The sequence below is a fragment of the Oncorhynchus keta genome, unplaced genomic scaffold (assembly GCF_023373465.1).
Source record: "Oncorhynchus keta strain PuntledgeMale-10-30-2019 unplaced genomic scaffold, Oket_V2 Un_contig_20152_pilon_pilon, whole genome shotgun sequence".
In the NCBI taxonomy this organism is placed as follows: Eukaryota; Metazoa; Chordata; class Actinopteri; order Salmoniformes; family Salmonidae; genus Oncorhynchus; species Oncorhynchus keta.
Window position 1 is genome coordinate 1 of NW_026281848.1, and position 25000 is coordinate 25000.

The 25000-nt window shown below is 42.0% G+C and overlaps 1 long non-coding RNA gene across 18 annotated transcripts; it reads left to right on the forward strand.

The window, feature by feature from the left end:
* The first annotated feature begins 2 nt into the window (after positions 1 to 2).
* Positions 3 to 13156, forward strand: LOC127920648 (uncharacterized). Of its 18 annotated transcripts, none has more exons than XR_008106771.1 (7): positions 3 to 98; positions 269 to 433; positions 497 to 628; positions 772 to 837; positions 960 to 1058; positions 1295 to 2258; positions 13002 to 13156. It is a non-coding gene; the product is annotated as an uncharacterized LOC127920648 (long non-coding RNA). The 18 variants fall into 18 exon arrangements; XR_008106774.1 differs by having other exon boundaries at positions 16 to 98; positions 960 to 992; positions 1328 to 2258; XR_008106776.1 differs by lacking the exons at positions 772 to 837; positions 960 to 1058 and adding an exon at positions 663 to 695 and having other exon boundaries at positions 16 to 98; positions 1328 to 2258.
* The last annotated feature ends 11844 nt before the right edge of the window (positions 13157 to 25000 follow it).

The window sequence follows — 25000 nt, forward strand, 5'->3', positions numbered from 1 at the left end:
TGGTGATATGTAGGGTGGAACATAGTAATGAGGTGGTGATATGTAGGGTGGAACATAGTAATGAGGTGGTGATATGTAGGGTGGAACATAGTAATGAGGTGGTGATATGTAGGTGGAACATAGTAATGATGTGGTGATATGTAGGGTGGAACATAGTAATGAGGTGGTGATATGTAGGGTGGGGTGGAACATAGTAATGTGGTGGTGATATGTAGGGTGGAACATAGTAATGAGGTGGTGATATGTAGGGGTGGAACATAGTAATGAGGTGGTGATATGTAGGGTGGAACATAGTAATGAGGTGGTGATATGTAGGGTGGAACATAGTAATGAGGTGGTGATATGTAGGGTGGAACATAGTAATGAGGTGGTGATATGTAGGGTGGAACATAGTAATGATGTGGTGATATGTAGGGTGGAACATAGTAATGAGGTGGTGATATGTGAGGGTGGAACATAGTAATGAGGTGGTGATAGGGTGGAACATAGTAATGAGGTGGTGATATGTAGGGTGGAACATAGTAATGATGTGGTGATATGTAGGGTGGAACATAGTAATGAGGTGGTGATATGTAGGGTGGAACATAGTAATGAGGTGGTGATATGTAGGGTGGAACATAGTAATGAGGTGGTGATATGTAGGGGTGGAACATAGTAATGAGGTGGTGATATGTAGGGTGGAACATAGTAATGATGTGGTGATATGTAGGGTGGAACATAGTAATGATGGTGATATGTGTGGTGATATGTAGGGTGGAACATAGTAATGAGGTGGTGATATGTAGGGTGGAACATAGTAATGAGGTGGTGATATGTAGGGTGGAACATAGTAATGAGGTGGTGGTGTAGGGTATAGTAATGGTGGGTGATATGTGGAACATAGTAATGAGGTGGTGATATGTAGGGTGGAACATAGTAAGGGTGATGTGGTGATATGTAGGGTGGAACATAGTAATGAGGTGGTGATATGTAGGGTGGAACATAGTAATGATGTGGTGATATGTAGGGTGGAACATAGTAATGATGTGGTGATATGTAGGGTGGAACATAGTAATGAGGTGGGTGATATGTAGGGTGGAACATGAGTAATGAGGTGGTGATATGTAGGGTGGAACATAGTAATGAGGTGGTGATATGTAGGGTGGGGTGGAACATAGTAATGAGGTGGTGATATGTATATAGTAATGATGTGGTGGGGGTGGAACATAGTAATGAGGTGGATATGATATAGTAATATGTGGTGGTGGAACATAGTAATGTGGTGGTGATATGTAGGGTGGAACATAGTAATGAGGTGGTGATATGTAGGGTGGAACATAGTAATGAGGTGGTGATATGTAGGGTGGAACATAGTAATGATGTGGTGATATGGCCTAGTGTGACAGTGTTTGAGACACTCTCCCATTTCTCCCAGTCCTTAGAGGACCAGTGCCATCATGTCTGTTCCTGGTAATGTTCTCCTGCTGTCTGTTCCTGGTAATGTTCTCCTGCTGTCTGTTCCTGGTAATGTTCTCCTGCTGTCTGTTCCTGGTAATGTTCTCCTGCTGTCTGAGTGTTCCTGAGTGACATTAATCAGTTTGGATCTAAACCAGATGTCTCTCTGATATCTTCCAGAGTGTTCCTGAGTGACATTAATCAGTTTGGATCTAAACCAGATGTCTCTCTGATTTCTTTCAGAGTGTTCCTGAGGGCCATTAATCAGTTTGGATCTAAACCAGATGTCTCTCTGATTTCTTTCAGAGTGTTCCTGTGGGCCATTAATCAGTTTGGATCTAAACCAGATGTCTCTGTGATTTATTTCAGTGTTCCTGAGGGCCATTAATCAGTTTGGATCTAAACCAGATGTCTCTGTGATTTATTTCAGAGTGTTCCTGAGGGCCATTAATCAGTTTGGATCTAAACCAGATGTCTCTGTGATTTATTTCAGAGTGTTCCTGAGGGCCATTAATCAGTTTGGATCTAAACCAGATGTCTCTGTGATTTATTTCAGAGTGTTCCTGAGGGCCATTAATCAGTTTGGATCTAAACCAGATGTCTCTGTGATTTATTTCAGAGTGTTCCTGAGGGCCATTAATCAGTTTGGATCTAAACCAGATGTCTCTGTGATTTATTTCAGAGTGTTCCTGAGGGCCATTAATAAGTTTGGATCTAAACCAGATGTCTCTGTGATTTATTTCAGAGTGTTCCTGAGGGCCATTAATCAGTATGCAGCCGTGTTAAACAAGAAGTTCCTGGATCAGACCAACTTTGAGCTTCAGGTAAGCTCACCACTCTATAAAGCCTCAGTTTGTTAAACACATATACTGTTACTCCATTAGTCGATCTGCCAGACCTGAAGACTGGTTGAATTATGTCAATCTCTGTTTATGTAGAGTTTTGTTTCGCTAGTCTTGCACCGCATTAGGAGAGCTTAACGAGACTGGTTGAATTATGTCAATCTCTGTTTATGTAGAGTTTTGTTTCGCTAGTCTTGCACTGCATTGGGAGAGCTTAACGAGACTGGTTGAATAGTCATTGTAGACGGTTCAGAACGGTGACTCGATTGCCTTCAAAAGTATTTATTGCTGACACTTTGCAGAGCAAAGCTCCTGCATCAAAAACACTGGTTGAATACTGTTAATGAACTGTAAAATGTATGGTTATTTTAGGGCTGTCCCCAACCCCCCAAAAATATTGGTAGACCGAAAGTCGTCTGTTCTTTGGACCGATCGATTGCTAGAATGTTTTAAACGTGTGTTTTTCCATATATCGACACACCCAATGTGGTTTAATAAAATCAGCTATATGTATTGAGCTTGTCTGATGCTTTAAGCTTACGGTTTGATTAAATAAGACAAAATGCCTCAAGAGGGAGCCAGAGATCTAGATAACCAGAGTAAAACAACCTTAACCTGACCCAACTATTCTCCTCCTGTTCCTGCTGGCTTTCGCAGATTCTGCCATTACTCTCAGGAAGTTGCCTTAATACACTACATGAGGAATCTGCGATATTTCTCATGTGGAATGTCAATTTATCTTACCGTTTCTACCAATCTGCCTGCCAGTTATGGATTTCATATCCACATTTTCGTGAAACATTTAACTTTTTATTTATTTTATCATATCTCAAAATCATTGCCATGTGGTTAATCTAAATTCTTTCCAAATCTAAATGAAAATGATACAAACCTAAAGAGTCACTTCTTTTTCTATTGCCAAATATGTTAAAATAGCCTACATAAAGCTATTATTATTACCAAATTAAATCTAAATATAAATATCCTACAAATTAATACATCACAGCCTGCAGGTAGAACATATTTGGATGAAAGTAAAAAATAAAGATATGCACCAGTCAAAATGACTCAAAACTCAAAGGTTTTTCTTTATTCTTACTACTTTCTACATTGTAGAATAATAGTGGAGATATGAAATAACACATATGGAATCATGTAGTAACCAAAAAAGTGTGAAGAAAATCCAAATATATTTTATATTTAAGATTCTTCAAAGTAGCCTCCCTTTGCCATGATGACAGCTTTGCACACTCTTGGATCACCAAATGAGCACATTTATATGCCTTCATTTGCGCGCAGGCCAGGTATATTTAGGCCTACTAGTAGGCTATAGGTATAAGTAGTCTATAGGCCTTCTTCTATACGTGCGTGTCCTTACTCAACATTGACAGGAGCACAGACCATGACTAAATTGGAGAGAGAAGTGCATTGTGTATCTAGGTGCATGGTCAATCCGACGTCTGCATTTGCCATGCAGCATTTACCATAATATGGCCTCAGCAGAAGTCAGGGAAAGAAAATCAAATTTTATTTGTCACATACACATGGTTAGCAGATGTTAATGCGAGTGTAGCGAAATGCTTGTGCTTCTAGTTCCGACAATGCAGTGATAACCAACAAGTAATCTAACTAACAATTCCAAAACTACTGTCTTATACACAGTGTAAGGGGATAAAGAATATGTACATAAGGATATATGAATGAAAGAATGGCCTCAGCAGAAGTTAGGGCATTCATACCACCCTGGGGACGAGATCTCTGCAATACGCTCCTACTTATCCAAGGGTTTTTCTTGATCCAGATAAAAGCAGATATCAGTTTATCTATGGAGATAAAAATATATATATATTTTATCATAAAGATAAGAATGCATTGAAATAAGTGTGAAAACTTAGGGAATAAATGAATGTCTTAATGAATTTTTCAATTTCTGTGTCGTCACCCTGAAGGACACATGACTAAAATACGTTTGCATGGCAGAAGGATTAAAAGGCATCAATTCACTTTCAACCCGGATATTTTACCAAATGTCTTTAGTAGAACCTGGATCTCTGGAACAAACATTTCGCTACAATAACATCTGCTAAACATTTGACTGATAAAATTGTATTTGATTTGGATTCGGAAGACCAGTTAAAGGGTCAGACATATAAAATAGCTTGTCATATGCTTAGAGTGCTCTAAGCCCCCTCTTCGAATACCTTTTGATAGTGGTGTTATTACGTATTTGCTATGGCTCAAGGCTCAATTGCAATGGCAAACAGCTGAGGGGATAGAGGACAACCCTGGCTTGTTCCACGTTAAAGTTAGAAATACGGTTTTTATTTGTACACACTGCAACCAGGAGGAATAAAGGACTTTGATCCAGAACATAATATTGTGACTGAATCCAAATTGTTTGAGATTATAAAATAGATAATCCCACTCCACCCAATCAAACGCCTTCTCAGCATCAAGTGATAACATTATCTCTGGGTTGTCAGATGAGGAGGGATTATAAAGTATATTATACAGACGTCTGATGTTGAAAAAATAATGACGATTTTTAATTAAAACAGTTTGATCTGTAGAGATAATATAGGGGAGGACTGACTCAAAATGTTGCTCTGTGGAGAAGGACTGACTCAAAATGTTTGCTTTGTGGAGATAATGTAGAGAATGACTGAGTCAAAACGTTTGATCTGTGGAGATAATGTAGGGTAGGACTAACTCAAAATGTTTGCTCTGTGGAGAAGGACTGACTCAAAATGTTTGCTCTGTGGAGAAGGACTGACTCAAAATGTTTGATCTGTAGAGAAGGACTGACTCAAAATGTTTGCTCTGTGGAGAAGGACTGACTCAAAATGTTTGCTCTGTGGAGAAGGACTGACTCAAAATGTTTGCTCTGTGGAGAAGGACTGACTCAAAATGTTTGCTCTGTGGAGAAGGACTGACTCAAAATGTTTGCTCTGTGGAGAAGGACTGACTCAAAATGTTTGCTTTGTGGAGATAATGTAGAGAATGACTGAGTCAAAATGTTTGCTTTGTGGAGATAATGTAGAGAATGACTGAGTCAAAATGTTTGATCTGTGGAGATAATGTAGGGAAGGACTGACTCAAAATGTTTGCTCTGTGGAGATAATGTAGGGAAGGACTGACTCAAAATGTTTGATCTGTGGAGATAATGTAGGGTAGGACTGACTCAAAATGTTTGATCTGTGGAGATAATGTAGGGAAGGACTGACTCAAAATGTTTGATCTGTGGAGATAATGTAGGGTAGGACTGACTCAAAATGTTTCATCTGTAGATATAATGCAGGGAAGGACTTACTCAAAACGGCAGGCAATCATCTTAGAAAGAATCTTTACAAGTCAATTCAGTAAAGAACTTAAAGGCCTTATATGAACCACACTCAAGAGGTTGTTTTTATCAGAAGAAGTGAAATGCATGCCTGTCTCATTGTTGAGGGTTAAAGAGTTTGAGGAGAATTGATTCCTCAAATACTGAAAGCAAGAGAGGAGAGGTGTAAATCTGAGAATTATTTTTATAAGAATTACATCAGAAATCCATTGGGTCCAGGGGATTCACTGCGTAGATTTAATTTCCAACACCATCTCTTCTACAGAGAGTTGCTCTTCTAGTTCAGCAGCTATCTCACGTTCAACTGTAGGACCATCTAAATTCTCAACAAAGGTGTCAAGTAAGTTACGTTACACCAATACAATCCTGGTAGTGGTGTAGTTTAGCCACGATGACATAAGGTTTTCCATCAGGCTACCTTGCTTGAGAGCCCCGATGTGAGTGGTCTACAAGGACGTCTTTATCTAATTTGAGGGCTTCCTTCAATCATTTTAAAGAGTGTTGAAGTAGGACTTGAGCTCTGGTCCTTAACCCGTGATCCTGGTATTAGTCTTCCGCATATTACCTTGTAAATATATGCATATTTTATATTGGAGATTCTTCAAAGTAGCCACCCTTTTCCTTGACGACAGCTTTGCACACTCTTGGGCATTCTCTCCACCAGTTTCACCTGGAATGCTTTTCCAATAGTCTTGAAGGACATTCAGACATATGCTGAGCACTTGTTGACTGCTTTTCCTTCACTCTGCGGCCCGACTCATTCCAAACCATCTCATTTGGGTTGAGGTCGGGTGATTGTGGAGGCCAGGTCATCTGATGCAGCACTCTATCACTCTCCTTGGTCAAATAGCCCTTACACAGCCTGGAGGTGTGTTGGGTCATTGTCATTTTGAAAAAATATATATAATCCCACGAAGCGCAAATCAGATGTGATGGCATATCGCTGCAGAATGCTGTGGTAGCAATGCTGGTTAAGTGTGCCTTGAATTCTAAATAAATCACTGACAGTGTTACCATTAAAGCACCCTGACACCATCACACTTCCTCCTCCATGCTTCACGATGGGAACCACACACGTGAAGATCATCTGATCACTTACTCTGCATCCCACAAAGACACAGCTGTCAAATCATCAGACCAAAGGGCAGTTTTCCACCAGTCTAATTGCTCATGTTTCTTGGTCCAAGCAAGTCTCTTCTTCTTATCGGTGTCCTTTAGTAGTGGTTTCTTTGCAGCAATTCGACCATGAAGGCCTGATTCAAGCAATGACCTCAGAACAGCTGTGTGTGTCTGTTACTTTAACTCTGTGAAGCAGAGGTAACTCTGGGTCTTCCTTTCCTGTGGCGGTCCTCATGAGAGTCAGTTTAATCACAGCGCTTGGTGGTTTTTGCGACTGCAGTTGAAGAAACATTCAAAGTTCTTGACATTTTCCGGACTGACTGACCTTCATGTCTTAAAGTAATGATGGACTGCGTTTCATTTTGATTATTTGAGGTGTTCTTAATGTGGACTTGGTATTTTACCAAATAGGGATATCTTCTGCATACCACCCCTACCTTGTCACAACACAACTGATTGGCTCAAACACATTAAGAAGGAAAGAAATTCCACAAATGAACGTGTTAATTGAAATGCATTCCAGACTACCTCATGAAGCTGTTTGAGAAAATGCCAAGAGAGTGCAAAGTTGTCATCAAGGCAAAGGGTGGCTACTTTGAATAATCTCAAATATAAAATATATTTTGATTTGTTTAACACTTTATTGGTTACTACATGACTCCATATGTGTTATTTTATAGTTTTGATGTCTTCACTATTATTCTGCAAATACAGAAATAGTACAAATAAAGAAAACCCTGGAATGAGTAGGTGGCCAAACTTTTAATATTTCTATATTTGATTTTGCAAGCTTTTCTAATCTCAGCAACAACAAAAAAACATTCTCACTGTCAACTGCATTTATTTTCTGCAAACTTAACGTGTAAATATTTGTATGAACATAACAAGATTCAACAACTGAGACATAAACTGAACAAGTTCCACAGACATGTGACTAACAGAAATGGAATAATGTGTCCCTGAACAAAGGGGGGGTCGAAATCAAAAGTAACAGTCAGTATCTGGTGTGGCCACCAGCTGCATTAAGTACTGCAGTGCATCTCCTCCTCCTAAACTACACCAAATATGCCAGTTCTTGCTGTGAGATGTTACCCCACTCTTCCACCAAGGCACCTGCAAGTTCCCGGACATTTCTGGGGGGAATGGGCCTAGCCCTCACCCTCCGATCTAACAGGTCCCAGACGTGCTCAATGGGATTGAGATCCGGGCTCTTCGCTGGCCATGGCAGAACACTGACATTCCTGTTTTGCAGGAAATCACACACAGCATGAGCAGTATGGCTGGTGGCATTGTCATGCTGGAGGGTCATGTCAGGATGAGCCTGCAGGAAGGGTAAGATATGAGGGAGGAGGATGTCTTCCCTGTAACGCACAGTGCTGAGATTGCCTGCAATGATGACAAGCTCAGTCAGATGACGCTGTGACATACCGCCCCAGACCATGACAGACCCTCCACCTCCAAATCGATCCCGCTCCAAAGTACAGGCATCGGTGTAACGCTCATTCCATCAACGATAAATGCAAATCCGACTATCACCCCTGGTGAGACAAAACCGCGACTCGTCAGTGAAGAGCACTTTTTGCCAGTCCTGTCTGGTCCAGCGACAGTGGGTTTCTGCTCATCGGCGACGTTGTTGCTATTAAAGAAGAGAAGCTATTATCTGATAGCATGTAACACCCCAAAAGACCCGCAGGGGACGTAAACTAAATAATTAGCATAGTCGGCGCTACACAAACCGCACAAATAAAATATAAAACATTCATTACCTTTGACCATCTTCTTTGTTGGCACTCCTAGATGTCCCATAATCACTATTGGGTCTTTTTTCCGATTAAATCGGTCCATATATAGCCTAGATATCGATCTATGAAGACTGTGTGATAAACGGAAAAAAAATAGCGTCTTATAACGTAACGTCATTTTTTAAAATTAAAAAAGTCGACGATAAACTTTCACAAAACACTTCGAAATACTTTTGTAATGCAACTTTAGGTATTAGTAAACATTAATAAGCGATCAAATTGATCATGAGGCGATGTGTATTCTATAGGGGTATTGTGGGGTAATCTGGGGTATTGTTTGGGTATTGTTGGGGTATTGTGAGGTATTGTTGGGGTATTGTTTGGGTATTGTTGGGGTATTGTGAGGTATTGTTGGGGTATTGTTGGGGTATTGTGGGGAATTGTTTGGGGTATTGTGGGGTATTGTTTGGGTATTGTGGGGTATTGTTGGGGTATTGTTTGGGGTATTGTTTGGGGTATTGTGGGGTATTGTTTGGGTATTGTTGGGGTATTGTTTGGGTATTGTTTGGGTATTGTGGGGTATTGTGGGGGTATTGTTGGGGTATTGTTTGGGGTATTGTGGGGTATTGTTTGGGTATTGTTGGGGTATTGTGGGGTATTGTTTGGGTATTGTGGGGTATTGTGGGGGTATTGTTTGGGTATTGTTGGGGTATTGTGGGGTATTGTTTGGGTATTGTTGGGGTATTGTTTGGGTATTGTTGGGGTATTCTGGGGTATTGTGGGGTATTGTTTGGGTATTGTGGGGTATTCTGGGCTATTGTGGGGTATTGTGGGGTATTGTGGGGTATTGTTTGGGTATTGTGGGGTATTGTGGGGCATTGTGGGGTATTGTTTGGGTATTGTTTGGGCATTGTGGGGTATTGTGGGGAATTGTGGGGTGTTGTTGGGGTATTGTGGGGTATTGTTGGGGTATTGTGGGGCATTGTGGGGTATTGTGGGGTGTTGTTGGGGTATTGTTGGGGTATTGTGGGGCATTGTGGGGTATTGTGGGGTATTGTGGGGTGTTGTTGGGGTATTGTGGGGTATTGTGGGGCATTGTGGGGTATTGTGGGGTGTTGTTGGGGTATTTTGGGGTATTGTGGGGCATTGTGGGGTATTGTGGGGTGTTGTTGGGGTGTTGTTGGGGCATTGTGGGGCATTGTGGGGTGTTGTTGGGGTATTGTGGGGTATTGTGGGGTATTGTTGGGGTATTGTGGGGCATTGTGGGGTATTGTGGGGTGTTGTTGGGGTATTGTTGGGGTATTGTGGGGCATTGTGGGGTGTTGTTGGGGTATTGTGGGGTATTGTGGGGCATTGTGGGGTATTGTGGGGTATTGTGGGGTATTGTGGGGCATTGTGGGGTATTGTGGGGTGTTGTTGGGGTATTGTGGGGCATTGTGGGGTATTGTGGGGTATTGTGGGGTATTGTTGGGGTATTGTGGGGCATTGTGGGGTATTGTGGGGAATTGTGGGGTGTTGTTGGGGTATTGTGGGGTATTGTGGGGTATTGTGGGGCATTGTGGGGTATTGTGGGGTGTTGTTGGGGTATTGTGGGGTATTGTTGGGGTATTGTGGGGTATTGTGGGGTGTTGTTGGGGTATTGTTGGGGTATTGTGGGGCATTGTGGGGTGTTGTTGGGGTATTGTGGGGTATTGTGGGGTATTGTGGGTTATTGTGGGGCATTGTGGGGTATTGTGTGTAGATGGGTGAGAAAAGAAATCAATTTAATCCATGTTGAATTCAGTCTGTAACAACACGGGGATTAAGTGCAGGGGTATAAACACTTTCTGAAGGCTCTGTAATAGTAGGGATTACGTCCCAAATGACACCTTATCCCCTAGGTAGTGCACTACTTTTGACTAGGGCTCTGGTACGAAGTAGTGCACCGAATAGAGAATAGGGAGCCGTTTGGGACTCACTTGGTCATTTCAACGCTCTTAACGAAAGGGGTTGAACTCTACAGCACTAAAAATGAGATTAGCATAAACATAAACGTTTGACAGTGGTTCGCTTAAATTACTGTATAATGAGCTGTGATTAAAAAAAATTTAAAAAGCCATTTCGGGAATATTTTATCTCGTCTCTTCGAGGCATTCGTGCTCCTTTTTTTCCCTACTTTTCAAATCTGTCACATATGGAAGAATTGTTAATGTCGTTAGCTGTTTAAGTGCAGACGAAGGTCTCGACAGCTTTTTATAGCCTTCAGGTCATGTCTTCATTGTGATAAAGTTCACGTGTCTCCTAATAACATTGAAACGTCCTGCTGACTTCTCTTATTTTAAGTATATCTTCATCAACAACTAAAGGGCACGTGGTTTGTCTGTCTACAACACCTCTTTAATACAATGAATGTGTGTCTCTGAGTCTAAGCCATGTTGTCGTCTGTGTGTCGGGGCCTCTGCTTCAGGAAGAGAGTGTCTGAAGGGCGGAGTCTAATATAGAATGGTCTGAATGTTTATAGATATCTTCAGGAAGAGAGTGTCTGAAGGGCAGAGTCTAATATAGAATGGTCTGAATGTTTATAGATATCTTCAGGAAGAGAGTGTCTGAAGGGCGGAGTCTAATATAGAATGGTCTGAATGTTTATAGATATCTTCAGGAAGAGAGTGTCTGAAGGGCGGAATCTAATATAGAATGGTCTGAATGTTTATAGATATCTTCAGGAAGAGAGTGTCTGAAGGGCGGAGTCTAATATAGAATGGTCTGAATGTTTATAGATATCTTCAGGAAGAGAGTGTCTGAAGGGCGGAATCTAATATAGAATGGTCTGAATGTTTATAGATATCTTCAGGAAGAGAGTGTCTGAAGGGCGGAATCTAATATAGAATGGTCTGAATGTTTATAGATATCTTCAGGAAGAGAGTGTCTGAAGGGCGGAGTCTAATATAGAATGGTCTGAATGTTTATAGATATCTTCAGGAAGAGAGTGTCTGAAGGGCGGAGTCTAATATAGAATGGTCTGAATGTTTATAGATATCTTCAGGAAGAGAGTGTCTGAAGGGCGGAGTCTAATATAGAATGGTCTGAATGTTTATAGATATCTTCAGGAAGAGAGTGTCTGAAGGGCGGAGTCTAATATAGAATGGTCTGAATGTTTATAGATATCTTCAGGAAGAGAGTGTCTGAAGGGCGGAGTCTAATATAGAATGGTCTGAATGTTTATAGATAACTTCAGGAAGAGAGTGTCTGAAGGGCGGAGTCTAATATAGAATGGTCTGAATGTTTATAGATATCTTCAGGATTAGATTGTTATTGCTATGACAACCTGGCAATATGCACCTCTCTCTCTCCTCCCTTCTCTCTTCCTCCTCTCCTTTCTTCTCTCCTCCCTTCTCTCTTCCCTTCTCTCCTCCCTTCTCTATTCCCTCTCTCTTCCCCCTCTCTTCCCTTCTCACCTCCCTTCTCTCTTCCCTCTCTCTTCCCCCTCTCCTCCCTTCTCTCTTTCCTCTCTCTTTTTCCCTTCTCTTCCCTCTCTCTTCCCCCTCTCCTCCCTTCTCTCTTCCCTCTCTCCTCCCTTCTCTCCTCACTCCTCCCTTCTCTCTTCCCTCTCTCTTCCCCCCTCTCCTCCTTCTCTCTTTCCTCTCTCTTTTCCCTTCTCTTCCCTCTCTCTTCCCCCTCTCCTCCCTTCTCTCTTCCCTCTCTCCTCCCTTCTCTCCTCACTCCCTCCCTTCTCTCTTCCCCCTCTCCTCCCTTCTCTCCTCACTCCTCCCTTCTCTCTTCCCTCTCTCTTCCTCCTCTCCTTCCTTCTCTCCTCCCTTCTCTCTTCCCTCTCCCTTCCCTCTCTCCTCCCTTCTCTCTTCCCTCTCTCTTCCTTCTCTCTTCCCCCTCTCCTCCCTTCTCTCTTCACTCCTCCCTTCTCTCTTCCCTCTCTCTTCCTCCTCTCCTTCCTTCTCTCCTCCCTTCTCTATTCCCTCTCCCTTCCCTCTCTCCTCCCTTCTCTCTTCCCTCTCTCTTCCCCCTCTCTTCCCTTCTCTCCTCCCTTCTCTCTTCTCTCCTCACTTATCTCCCTCTCTCCTCCCTTCTCTCCTCACTTATCTCCCTCTGCCCTCTCTTCTCTCCTCTCTCTCCTCACTTATCTCCCTCTCTCCTCCCTTCTCACTTATCTCCCTCTCTCCTCACTTATCTCCCTCTGTCCTCTCTTCTCTCCTCTCTCTCCTCACTTATCTCCCTCTCTCCTCCCTTCTCCCTTCTCTCCTCACTTATCTCCCTCTGTCCTCTCTTCTCTCCTCTCTCTCCTCACTTATCTCCCTCTCTCCTCCCTTCTCTCTTCTCTCCTCCCTTCTCTCCTCACTTATCTCCCTCTGCCCTCTCTTCTCTCCTCACTTATCTCCCTCTCTCCTCCCTTCTCACTTATCTCCCTCTCTCCTCACTTATCTCCCTCTGTCCTCTCTTCTCTCCTCTCTCTCACTTATCTCCCTCTCTCCTCCCTTCTCACTTATCTCCCTCTCTCCTCGCTCTCCTCTCTCCTCTCTTCTCTCCTCTCAGCTGTGGAACAACTACTTCCACCTCGCCGTGGCGTATCTTACCCAGGAGTCCTTGCAGCTTGAGAACTTCTCCAGCGACAAACGATCCAAGATCTTCCAGAAGTGAGTTACATTACCCCCATCACACACTCCCCAGAGGACATTACCCCCATCACACACTCCCCAGAGGACATTACCCCCATCACACACTCCCCAGAGGACATTACCCCCATCACACACTCCCCAGAGGACATTACCCCCATCACACACTCCCCAGAGGACATTACCCCCATCACACACTCCCCAGAGGACATTACCCCCATCACACACTCCGCAGAGGACATTACCCCCATCACACACTCCCCAGAGGACATTACCCCCATCACACACTCCCCAGAGGACAGGACATTACCCCCATCACACACTCCCCAGAGGACATTACCCCCATCACACACTCCCCAGAGGACATTACCCCCATCACACACTCCCCAGAGGACATTACCCCCATCACACACTCCCCAGAGGACATTACCCCCATCACACACTCCCCAGAGGACATTACCCCCATCACACACTCCCCAGAGGACATTACCCCATCACACACTCCCCAGAGGACATTACCACCGTCACACACTCCCCAGAGGACAGGACATTACCACCGTCACACACTCCCCAGAGGACATTACCCCTGTCACACACTCCCCAGAGGACAGGACATTACCCCCGTCACACACTCCCCAGAGGACAGGACATTACCCCCGTCACACACTCCCCAGAGGACATTACCCCCATCACACACTCCCCAGAGGACATTACCTACCACCGTCACACACTCCCCAAGAGGACATTACCCCGTCACACACTCCCCAAGAGGACATTACCCCCGTCACACACCCCCCAGAGGACATTACCCCTGTCACACACTCCCCAGAGGACATTACCCCCATCACACACTCCCCAGAGGACATTACCACCGTCACACACTCCCCAAGAGGACATTACCCCCGTCACACACTCCCCAAGAGGACATTACCCCCGTCACACACTCCCCAAGAGGACATTACCACCGTCACACACCCCCCAGAGGACATTACCACCGTCACACACTCCCCAAGAGGACATTACCACCGTCACACACTCCCCAGAGGACATTACCCCCATCACACACTTCCCAGAGGACATTACCCCCGTCACACACTCCCCAAGAGGACATTACCACCGTCACACACCCCCCAGAGGACATTACCCCTGTCACACACTCCCCAGAGGACATTACCCCCATCACACACTCCCCAGAGGACATTACCACCGTCACACACTCCCCAAGAGGACATTACCCCCGTCACACACTCCCCAAGAGGACATTACCCCCGTCACACACCCCCCAGAGGACATTACCCCCGTCACACACTCCCCAGAGGACATTACCCCCGTCACACACTCCCCAGAGGACATTACCCCCATCACACACTCCCCAGAGGACAGGACATTACCCCCATCACACACTCTCCAGAGGACATTACACCGTCACACCCTCCCCAGAGGACATTACCCCTGTCACACACTCCCCAGAGGACATTACCACCGTCACACACTCCCCAGAGGACATTACCCCCATCACACACTCCCCAGAGGACATTACCACCGTCACACACTCCCCAGAGGACAGGACAGAGACAAACCCCCTGTCTCTCTGTAATCTCATCCTATAGTTTCACTGTCTCTCTGTAATCTCATCCTATAGTTTCACTGTGTCTCTGTAATCTCATCCTATAGTTTCACTCTCTCTCTCTGTAATCTCATTATATAGTTTCACTGTCTCTCTGTAATCTCATCCTATAGTTTCACTGTCTCTCTGTAATCTCATCCTATAGTTTCACTGTGTCTCTGTAATCTCATCCTATAGTTTCACTCTCTCTCTCTGTAATCTCATTATATAGTTTCACTGTCTCTCTGTAATCTCATCCTATAGTTTCACTGTCTCTCTGTAATCTACATCCTATAGTTTCACTGTCTCTCTGTAATCTACATCCTATAGTTTCACTGTCTCTCTGTAATCTCATCCTATAGTTTCACTGTCTCTCTGTAATCTCATCCTATAGTTTCACTGTCTCTCTGTAATCTCATCATTTAGTTTCAGTGTCTCTCTGTAATCTCATCCTATAGTTTCACTGTCTCTCTGTAATCTCATCCTATAGTTTCACTGTCTCTCTGTAATCTCATCCTATAGTTTCACTGTGTCTCTGTAATCTCATCCTATAGTTTCACTGTCTCTCTGTAATCTCATCATTTAGTTTCAGTGTCTCTCTGTAATCTCATCCTATAGTTTCACTGTCTCTCTGTAATCTCATCCTATAGTTTCACTGTCTCTCTGTAATCTCATCCTATAGTTTCACTGTCTCTCTGTAATCTCATCCTATAGTTTCACTGTCTCTCTGTAATCTCATCCTATAGTTTCACTGTCTCTCTGTAATCTCATCCTATAGTTTCACTGTCTCTCTGTAATCTCATCCTATAGTTTCACTGTCTCTCTGTAATCTCATCCTATAGTTTCACTGTCTCTCTGTAATCTCATCCTATAGTTTCACTGTCTCTCTGTAATCTACATCCTATAGTTTCACTGTCTCTGTAATCTCATCCTATAGTTTCACTGTGTCTCTGTAATCTCATCCTATAGTTTCACTGTCTCTCTGTAATCTCATCCTATAGTTTCACTGTGTCTCTGTAATCTCATCCTATAGTTTCACTGTCTATCTGTAATCTACATCCTATAGTTTCACTGTCTCTCTGTAATCTCATCCTATAGTTTCACTGTGTCTCTGTAATCTCATCCTATAGTTTCACTGTCTCTCTGTAATCTCATCCTATAGTTTCACTGTGTCTCTGTAATCTCATCCTATAGTTTCACTGTCTCTCTGTAATCTACATCCTATAGTTTCACTGTCTCTCTGTAATCTCATCCTATAGTTTCACTGTCTCTCTGTAATCTACATCCTATAGTTTCACTGTCTCTCTGTAATCTCATCCTATAGTTTCACTGTCTCTCTGTAATCTCATCCTATAGTTTCACTGTCTCTCTGTAATCTACATCCTATAGTTTCACTGTCTCTCTGTAATCTACATCCTATAGTTTCACTGTCTCTGTAATCTCATCCTATAGTTTCACTGTCTCTCTGTAATCTACATCCTATAGTTTCACTGTCTCTCTGTAATCTACATCCTATAGTTTCACTGTCTCTCTGTAATCTACATCCTATAGTTTCACTGTCTCTCTGTAATCTACATCCTATAGTTTCACTGTCTCTGTAATCTCATCCTATAGTTTCACTGTCTCTGTAACTCGTATGTGATTGTATTACCTCTCTGTAATCTCATCCTATAGTTTCACTGTCTCTCTGTAATCTACATCCTATAGTTTCACTGTCTCTCTGTAATCTACATCCTATAGTTTCACTGTCTCTGTAACTCGTATGTGATTGTATTACCTCTCTGTAATCTCATCCTATAGTTTCACTGTCTCTCTGTAATCTCATCCTATAGTTTCACTGTCTCTGTAATCTCATCCTATAGTTTCACTGTCTCTGTAACTCGTATGTGATTGTATTACCTCTCTGTAATCTCATCCTATAGTTTCACTGTCTCTCTGTAATCTCATCCTATAGTTTCACTGTCTCTCTGTAATCTCATCCTATAGTTTCACTGTCTCTCTGTAATCTACATCCTATAGTTTCACTGTCTCTGTAATCTCATCCTATAGTTTCACTGTCTCTGTAATCTCATCCTATAGTTTCACTGTCTCTCTGTAATCTCATCCTATAGTTTCACTGTCTCTGTAATCTCATCCTATAGTTTCACTGTCTCTCTGTAATCTCATCCTATAGTTTCACTGCTCTGTAATCTCATCCTATAGTTTCACTGTCTCTCTGTAATCTCATCCTATAGTTTCACTGTCTCTGTAATCTCATCCTATAGTTTCACTGTCTCTGTAATCTCATCCTATAGTTTCACTGTCTCTGTAATCTCATCCTATAGTTTCACTGTCTCTCTGTAATCTCATCCTATAGTTTCACTGTGTCTCTGTAATCTCATCCTATAGTTTCACTCTCTCTCTCTGTAATCTCATTATATAGTTTCACTGTCTCTCTGTAATCTCATCCTATAGTTTCACTGTCTCTCTGTAATCTACATCCTATAGTTTCACTGTCTCTCTGTAATCTACATCCTATAGTTTCACTGTCTCTCTGTAATCTCATCCTATAGTTTCACTGTCTCTCTGTAATCTCATCCTATAGTTTCACTGTCTCTCTGTAATCTCATCATTTAGTTTCAGTGTCTCTCTGTAATCTCATCCTATAGTTTCACTGTCTCTCTGTAATCTCATCCTATAGTTTCACTGTCTCTCTGTAATCTCATCCTATAGTTTCACTGTGTCTCTGTAATCTCATCCTATAGTTTCACTGTCTCTCTGTAATCTCATCATTTAGTTTCAGTGTCTCTCTGTAATCTCATCCTATAGTTTCACTGTCTCTCTGTAATCTCATCCTATAGTTTCACTGTCTCTCTGTAATCTCATCCTATAGTTTCACTGTCTCTCTGTAATCTCATCCTATAGTTTCACTGTCTCTCTGTAATCTCATCCTATAGTTTCACTGTCTCTCTGTAATCTCATCCTATAGTTTCACTGTCTCTCTGTAATCTCATCCTATAGTTTCACTGTCTCTCTGTAATCTCATCCTATAGTTTCACTGTCTCTCTGTAATCTCATCCTATAGTTTCACTGTCTCTCTGTAATCTACATCCTATAGTTTCACTGTCTCTGTAATCTCATCCTATAGTTTCACTGTGTCTCTGTAATCTCATCCTATAGTTTCACTGTCTCTCTGTAATCTCATCCTATAGTTTCACTGTGTCTCTGTAATCTCATCCTATAGTTTCACTGTCTATCTGTAATCTACATCCTATAGTTTCACTGTCTCTCTGTAATCTCATCCTATAGTTTCACTGTGTCTCTGTAATCTCATCCTATAGTTTCACTGTCTCTCTGTAATCTCATCCTATAGTTTCACTGTCTCTCTGTAATCTACATCCTATAGTTTCACTGTCTCTCTGTAATCTCATCCTATAGTTTCACTGTCTCTCTGTAATCTACATCCTATAGTTTCACTGTCTCTCTGTAATCTCATCCTATAGTTTCACTGTCTCTCTGTAATCTCATCCTATAGTTTCACTGTCTCTCTGTAATCTACATCCTATAGTTTCACTGTCTCTCTGTAATCTACATCCTATAGTTTCACTGTCTCTGTAATCTCATCCTATAGTTTCACTGTCTCTCTGTAATCTACATCCTATAGTTTCACTGTCTCTCTGTAATCTACATCCTATAGTTTCACTGTCTCTCTGTAATCTACATCCTATAGTTTCACTGTCTCTCTGTAATCTACATCCTATAGTTTCACTGTCTCTGTAATCTCATCCTATAGTTTCACTGTCTCTGTAACTCGTATGTGATTGTATTACCTCTCTGTAATCTCATCCTATAGTTTCACTGTCTCTCTGTAATCTACATCCTATAGTTTCACTGTCTCTCTGTAATCTACATCCTATAGTTTCACTGTCTCTGTAACTCGTATGTGATTGTATTACCTCTCTGTAATCTCATCCTATAGTTTCACTGTCTCTCTGTAATCTCATCCTATAGTTTCACTGTCTCTGTAATCTCATCCTATAGTTTCACTGTCTCTGTAACTCGTATGTGATTGTATTACCTCTCTGTAATCTCATCCTATAGTTTCACTGTCTCTCTGTAATCTCATCCTATAGTTTCACTGTCTCTCTGTAATCTCATCCTATAGTTTCACTGTCTCTCTGTAATCTACATCCTATAGTTTCACTGTCTCTGTAATCTCATCCTATAGTTTCACTGTCTCTGTAATCTCATCCTATAGTTTCACTGTCTCTCTGTAATCTCATCCTATAGTTTCACTGTCTCTGTAATCTCATCCTATAGTTTCACTGTCTCTCTGTAATCTCATCCTATAGTTTCACTGTCTCTGTAATCTCATCCTATAGTTTCACTGTCTCTCTGTAATCTCATCCTATAGTTTCACTGTCTCTGTAATCTCATCCTATAGTTTCACTGTCTCTGTAATCTCATCCTATAGTTTCACTGTCTCTGTAATCTCATCCTATAGTTTCACTGTCTCTGTAATCTCATCCTATAGTTTCACTGTCTCTCTGTAATCTCATCCTATAGTTTCACTGTCTCTGTAATCTCATCCTATAGTTTCACTGTCTCTGTAACTCGTATGTGATTGTATTACCTCTCTGTAATCTCATCCTATAGTTTCACTGTCTCTCTGTAATCTCATCCTATAGTTTCACTGTCTCTGTAATCTCATCCTATAGTTTCACTGTCTCTGTAACTCGTATGTGATTGTATTACCTCTCTGTAATCTCATCCTATAGTTTCACTGTCTCTCTGTAATCTCATCCTATAGTTTCACTGTCTCTCTGTAATCTCATCCTATAGTTTCACTGTCTCTCTGTAATCTCATCCTATAGTTTCACTGTCTCTCTGTAATCTCATCCTATAGTTTCACTGTCTCTGTAATCTCATCCTATAGTTTCACTGTCTCTCTGTAATCTCATCCTATAGTTTCACTGTCTCTCTGTAATCTCATCCTATAGTTTCACTGTCTCTCTGTAATCTCATCCTATAGTTTCACTGTCTCTCTGTAATCTCATCCTATAGTTTCACTGTCTCTCTGTAATCTCATCCTATAGTTTCACTGTCTCTGTAACTCGTATGTGATTGTATTACCTCTCTACATTAAGAGGAATTAACTCTGTAAATCACTCTGCCATGCAGCGTCTGTTAAATGACACAAATGTAAATCCAACTCCTTGGATATCAATATATAATGTTTGTCTCTAACCTATTCAATGTTTATGTCCTCACTACTGTTTCAGAGCCGATATATATTTCGTCCCACGCCAGGTCGTTGCGGTGTGCTGAGATTACAGTTTCGTGTCTAATTTAGCGACTGTGTACGACAGACTGACGGACGACTCAAATACCTCAGTCAGTGTTCCTCCAGCAGGGAACTCATTTAGGACGTGTGAAAAATCTTCCACAACTCGCTCATAATGACATTTCTCCAAACTGCAAGTGGGAATAGTTTCATTTCTATCCGTTATCTATTCTACACTATATCCACAAAAAGTATTTAATCAGCAGAAAGAGTGGCTCTGCCCGCCCGCAAAAGAGCAGACAGCCAGTCACTCTTACTAGCACATTGCCCTCATTGTCTACAGATGGTTAGCTAGTAGCTACATAGAGGACAATGTGATAGTAGCTACATAGAGGGCAATGTGATAGTAGCTACATAGAGGGCAATGTGATATGTCTACAGATGGTTAGCTAGTAGCTACATAGAGGACAATGTGATAGTAGCTACATGCGGTCCTTCTGTGGCTCAGTTGGTAGAGCATGGCGCTTGTAACGCCAGGGTAGTGGGTTCGTTTCCCGGGACCACCCATACATAGAATGTATGCACACATGACTGTAAGTCGCTTTGGATAAAAGCGTCAGCTAAATGGCATATATTATTATTATTATTATTATTATTATAGAGGACAATGTGATAGTAGCTACATAGAGGGCAATGTGATATGTCTACAGATGGTTAGCTAGTAGCTACATAGAGGACAATGTGATAGTAGCTACATAGAGGGCAATGTGATATGTCTACAGATGGTTAGCTAGTAGCTACATAGAGGACAATGTGATAGTAGCTACATAGAGGGCAATGTGATATGTCTACAGATGGTTAGCTAGTAGCTACATAGAGGACAATGTGATAGTAGCTACATAGAGGGCAATGTGATATGTCTACAGATGGTTAGCTAGTAGCTACATAGAGGACAATGTGATAGTAGCTACATAGAGGACAATGTGATATGTATACAGATGGTTAGCTAGTAGCTACATAGAGGGCAATGTGATATGTCTACAGATGGTTAGCTAGTAGCTACATAGAGGACAATGTGATAGTAGCTACATAGAGGACAATGTGATAGTAGCTACATAGAGGGCAATGTGATATGTCTACAGATGGTTAGCTAGTAGCTACATAGAGGACAATGTGATAGTAGCTACATAGAGGACAATGTGATATGTATACAGATGGTTAGCTAGTAGCTACATAGAGGGCAATGTGATATGTATACAGATGGTTAGCTAGTAGCTACATAGAGGACAATGTGATAGTAGCTACATAGAGGGCAATGTGATATGTCTACAGATGGTTAGCTAGTAGCTACATAGAGGACAATGTGATAGTAGCTACATAGAGGGCAATGTGATATGTCTACAGATGGTTAGCTAGTAGCTACATAGAGGACAATGTGATAGTAGCTACATAGAGGGCAATGTGATATGTATACAGATGGTTAGCTAGTAGCTACATAGAGGGCAATGTGATATGTCTACAGATGGTTAGCTAGTAGCTACATAGAGGGCAATGTGATATGTCTACAGATGGTTAGCTAGTAGCTACATAGAGGGCAATGTGATATGTCTACAGATGGTTATCTAGTAGCTACATAGAGGGCAATGTGATATGTCTACAGATGGTTATCTAGTAGCTACATAGAGGGCAATGTGATATGTCTACAGATGGTTATCTAGTAGCTACATAGAGGGCAATGTGATATGTCTACAGATGGTTAGCTAGTAGCTACATAGAGGGCAATGTGATATGTCTACAGATGGTTATCTAGTAGCTACATAGAGGGCAATGTGATATGTCTACAGATGGTTAGCTCGTAGCTACACAGAGGACAATGTGATAGTAGCTACACAGAGGACAATGTGACAGTAGCTACATAGAGGACAATGTGATAGTAGCTACATAGAGGACAATGTGACAGTAGCTACATAGAGGACAATGTGATAGTAGCTACATAGAGGACAATGTGATAGTATCTACATAGAGGACAATGTGATAGTAGCTACATAGAGGACAATGTGATAGTAGCTACACAGAGGACAATGTGACAGTAGCTACATAGAGGACAATGTGATAGTAGCTACATAGAGGACAATGTGATAGTAGCTACATAGAGGACAATGTGACAGAGGGCAATGTGATATGTCTACAGATGGTTATCTAGTAGCTACATAGAGGGCAATGTGATATGTCTACAAATGGTTATCTAGTAGCTACATATAGAGGGCAATGTTATATGTCTACAGATGGTTATCTAGTAGCTACATAGAGGGCAATGTGATATGTCTACAGATGGTTATCTAGTAGCTACATAGAGGGCAATGTGATATGTCTACAGATGGTTATCTAGTAGCTACATAGAGGGCAATGTGATATGTCTACAGATGGTTATCTAGTAGCTACATAGAGGGCAATGTGATATGTCTACAGATGGTTATCTAGTAGCTACATAGAGGGCAATGTGATATGTCTACAGATGGTTATCTAGTAGCTACATAGAGGGCAATGTGATATGTCTACAGATGGTTATCTAGTAGCTACATAGAGGGCAATGTGATATGTCTACAGATGGTTAGCTAGTAGCTACATAGAGGACAATGTGATATGTCTACAGATGGTTAGCTAGTAGCTACATAGAGGGCAATGTGATATGTCTACAGATGGTTATCTAGTAGCTACATAGAGGGCAATGTGATATGTCTACAGATGGTTATCTAGTAGCTACATAGAGGGCAATGTGATAGGTCTACAGATGGTTAGCTAGTAGCTACATAGAGGGCAATGTGATATGTCTACAGATGGTTATCTAGTAGCTACATAGAGGGCAATGTGATATGTATACAGATGGTTATCTAGTAGCTACATAGAGGGCAATGTGATTTGTCTACAGATGGTTAGCTAGTAGCCACATAGAGGGCAATGTGATATGTCTACAGATGGTTAGCTAGTAGCTACATAGAGGACAATGTGATAGTAGCTACATAGAGGGCAATGTGATATGTCTACAGATGGTTAGCTAGTAGCTACACAGAGGACAATGTGATAGTAGCTACATAGAGGACAATGTGATATGTCATAGAGGACAATGTGATAGTAGCTACATAGAGGACAATGTGATAGTAGCTACATAGAGGACAATGTGATATGTCTACAGATGTGATAGTATCTACATAGAGGACAATGTGATAGTATCTACATAGAGGACAATGTGATAGTAGCTACATAGAGGACAATGTGATAGTATCTACATAGAGGACAATGTGATAGTATCTACATAGAGGACAATCTGATAGTATCTACATAGAGGACAATGTGATAGTATCTACATAGAGGACAATGTGATAGTAGCTACATAGAGGACAATGTGATAGTAGCTACACAGAGGACAATGTGGTAGTAGCTACACAGAGGACAATGTGATAGTAGCTACATAGAGGACAATGTGATAGTATCTACATAGAGGACAATGTGATAGTAGCTACATAGACGACAATGTGATAGTATCTACATAGAGGACAATGTGATAGTAGCTACACAGAGGACAATGTGATAGTAGCTACATAGAGGACAATGTGATAGTAGCTACATAGAGGACAATGTGATAGTATCTACATAGAGGACAATGTGGTAGTAGCTACATAGAGGACAATGTGATAGTAGCTACATAGAGGACAATGTGATAGTAGCTACATAGAGGACAATGTGATAGTAGCTACATAGAGGACAATGTGATAGTAGCTACATAGAGGACAATGTGATAGTAGCTACATAGAGGACAATGTGACAGAGGACAATGTGATTGTAAAGTGGGGAGAACAAGTATTTGATACACTGACGATTTTGCAGGTTTTCCTACTTAAAAAGCATGTAGAGGTCTGTAATTGTATCATAGGTACACTTCAACTGTGAGAGACGGAATCTGAAACAAAAATCCAGAAAATCACATTGTATGATTTTTAAGTAATTCATTTGTATTTTATTGCATGACATAAGTATTTGATACATCAGAAAAGCAGAGCTTAAGATTTGGAACAGAAACCCTTGTTTGCAATTACAGAGATCATACGTTTCCTGTAGTTCTTGACCAGGTTTGTACACACTGCAGCAGGGATTTTGACCCACGCCTCCATACAGACCTTCTCCAGATCCTTCAGGTTTCGGGGCTGTCCCTGGGCAATACGGACTTTCAGCTCCCTCCAAAGCTTTTCTATTGGGTTCAGGTCCGTAGACTGGCTAGGTCACTCCAGGACCTTGAGAGGCTTCTAACGGAGCCACTCCTTAGTTGCCCTGGCTGTGTGTTTCGGGTTATTGTCATGCTGGAAGACCCAGCCACGATCCATCTTCAATGCTCTTACTGAGGGAAGGAGGTTGTTGACAAAGATCTCGCGATACATGGCCTCATCCATCCTCCCCTCAATACGGTGCAGTCATCCTGTCCTCTTTGCAGAAAAGCATCCCCAAAGAATGATGTTTCCACCTCCATGCTTCACGGGTGGGATGGTGTTCTTGGGGTTGTACTCATCCTTCTTCTTCCTCCAAACACAGTGAGTGGAGTTTAGACCAAAAAGCTCTATTTTTGTCTCATCAGACCACATGACCTTCTCCCATTCCTCCTCTGGATCATCCAGATGGTCATTGGCAAACTTCAGACAGGCCTGGACATGCGTTGGCTTGAGCAGGGGGACCTTGCGTGCTCTGCAGGATTTTAATCCATGACGGCGTAGTGTGTTACTAATGGTTTTCTTTGAGACTGTTGTCCCAGCTCTCTTCAGGTCATTGACCAGGTCCTGCCGTGTAGTTCTGGGCTGATCCCTCACCTTCCTCATGATCATTGATGCCCCACAAGGTGAGATCTTGCATGGAGCCCCAGACCGAGGGTGATTGACCGTCATCTTGAACTTCTTCCATTTTCGAATAATTGCACCAACAATTGTTGCCTTCTCACCAAGCTGCTTGCCTATTGTCCTGTAGCCCATCCCAGCCTTGTGCAGGTCTACAATTTTATCCCTGA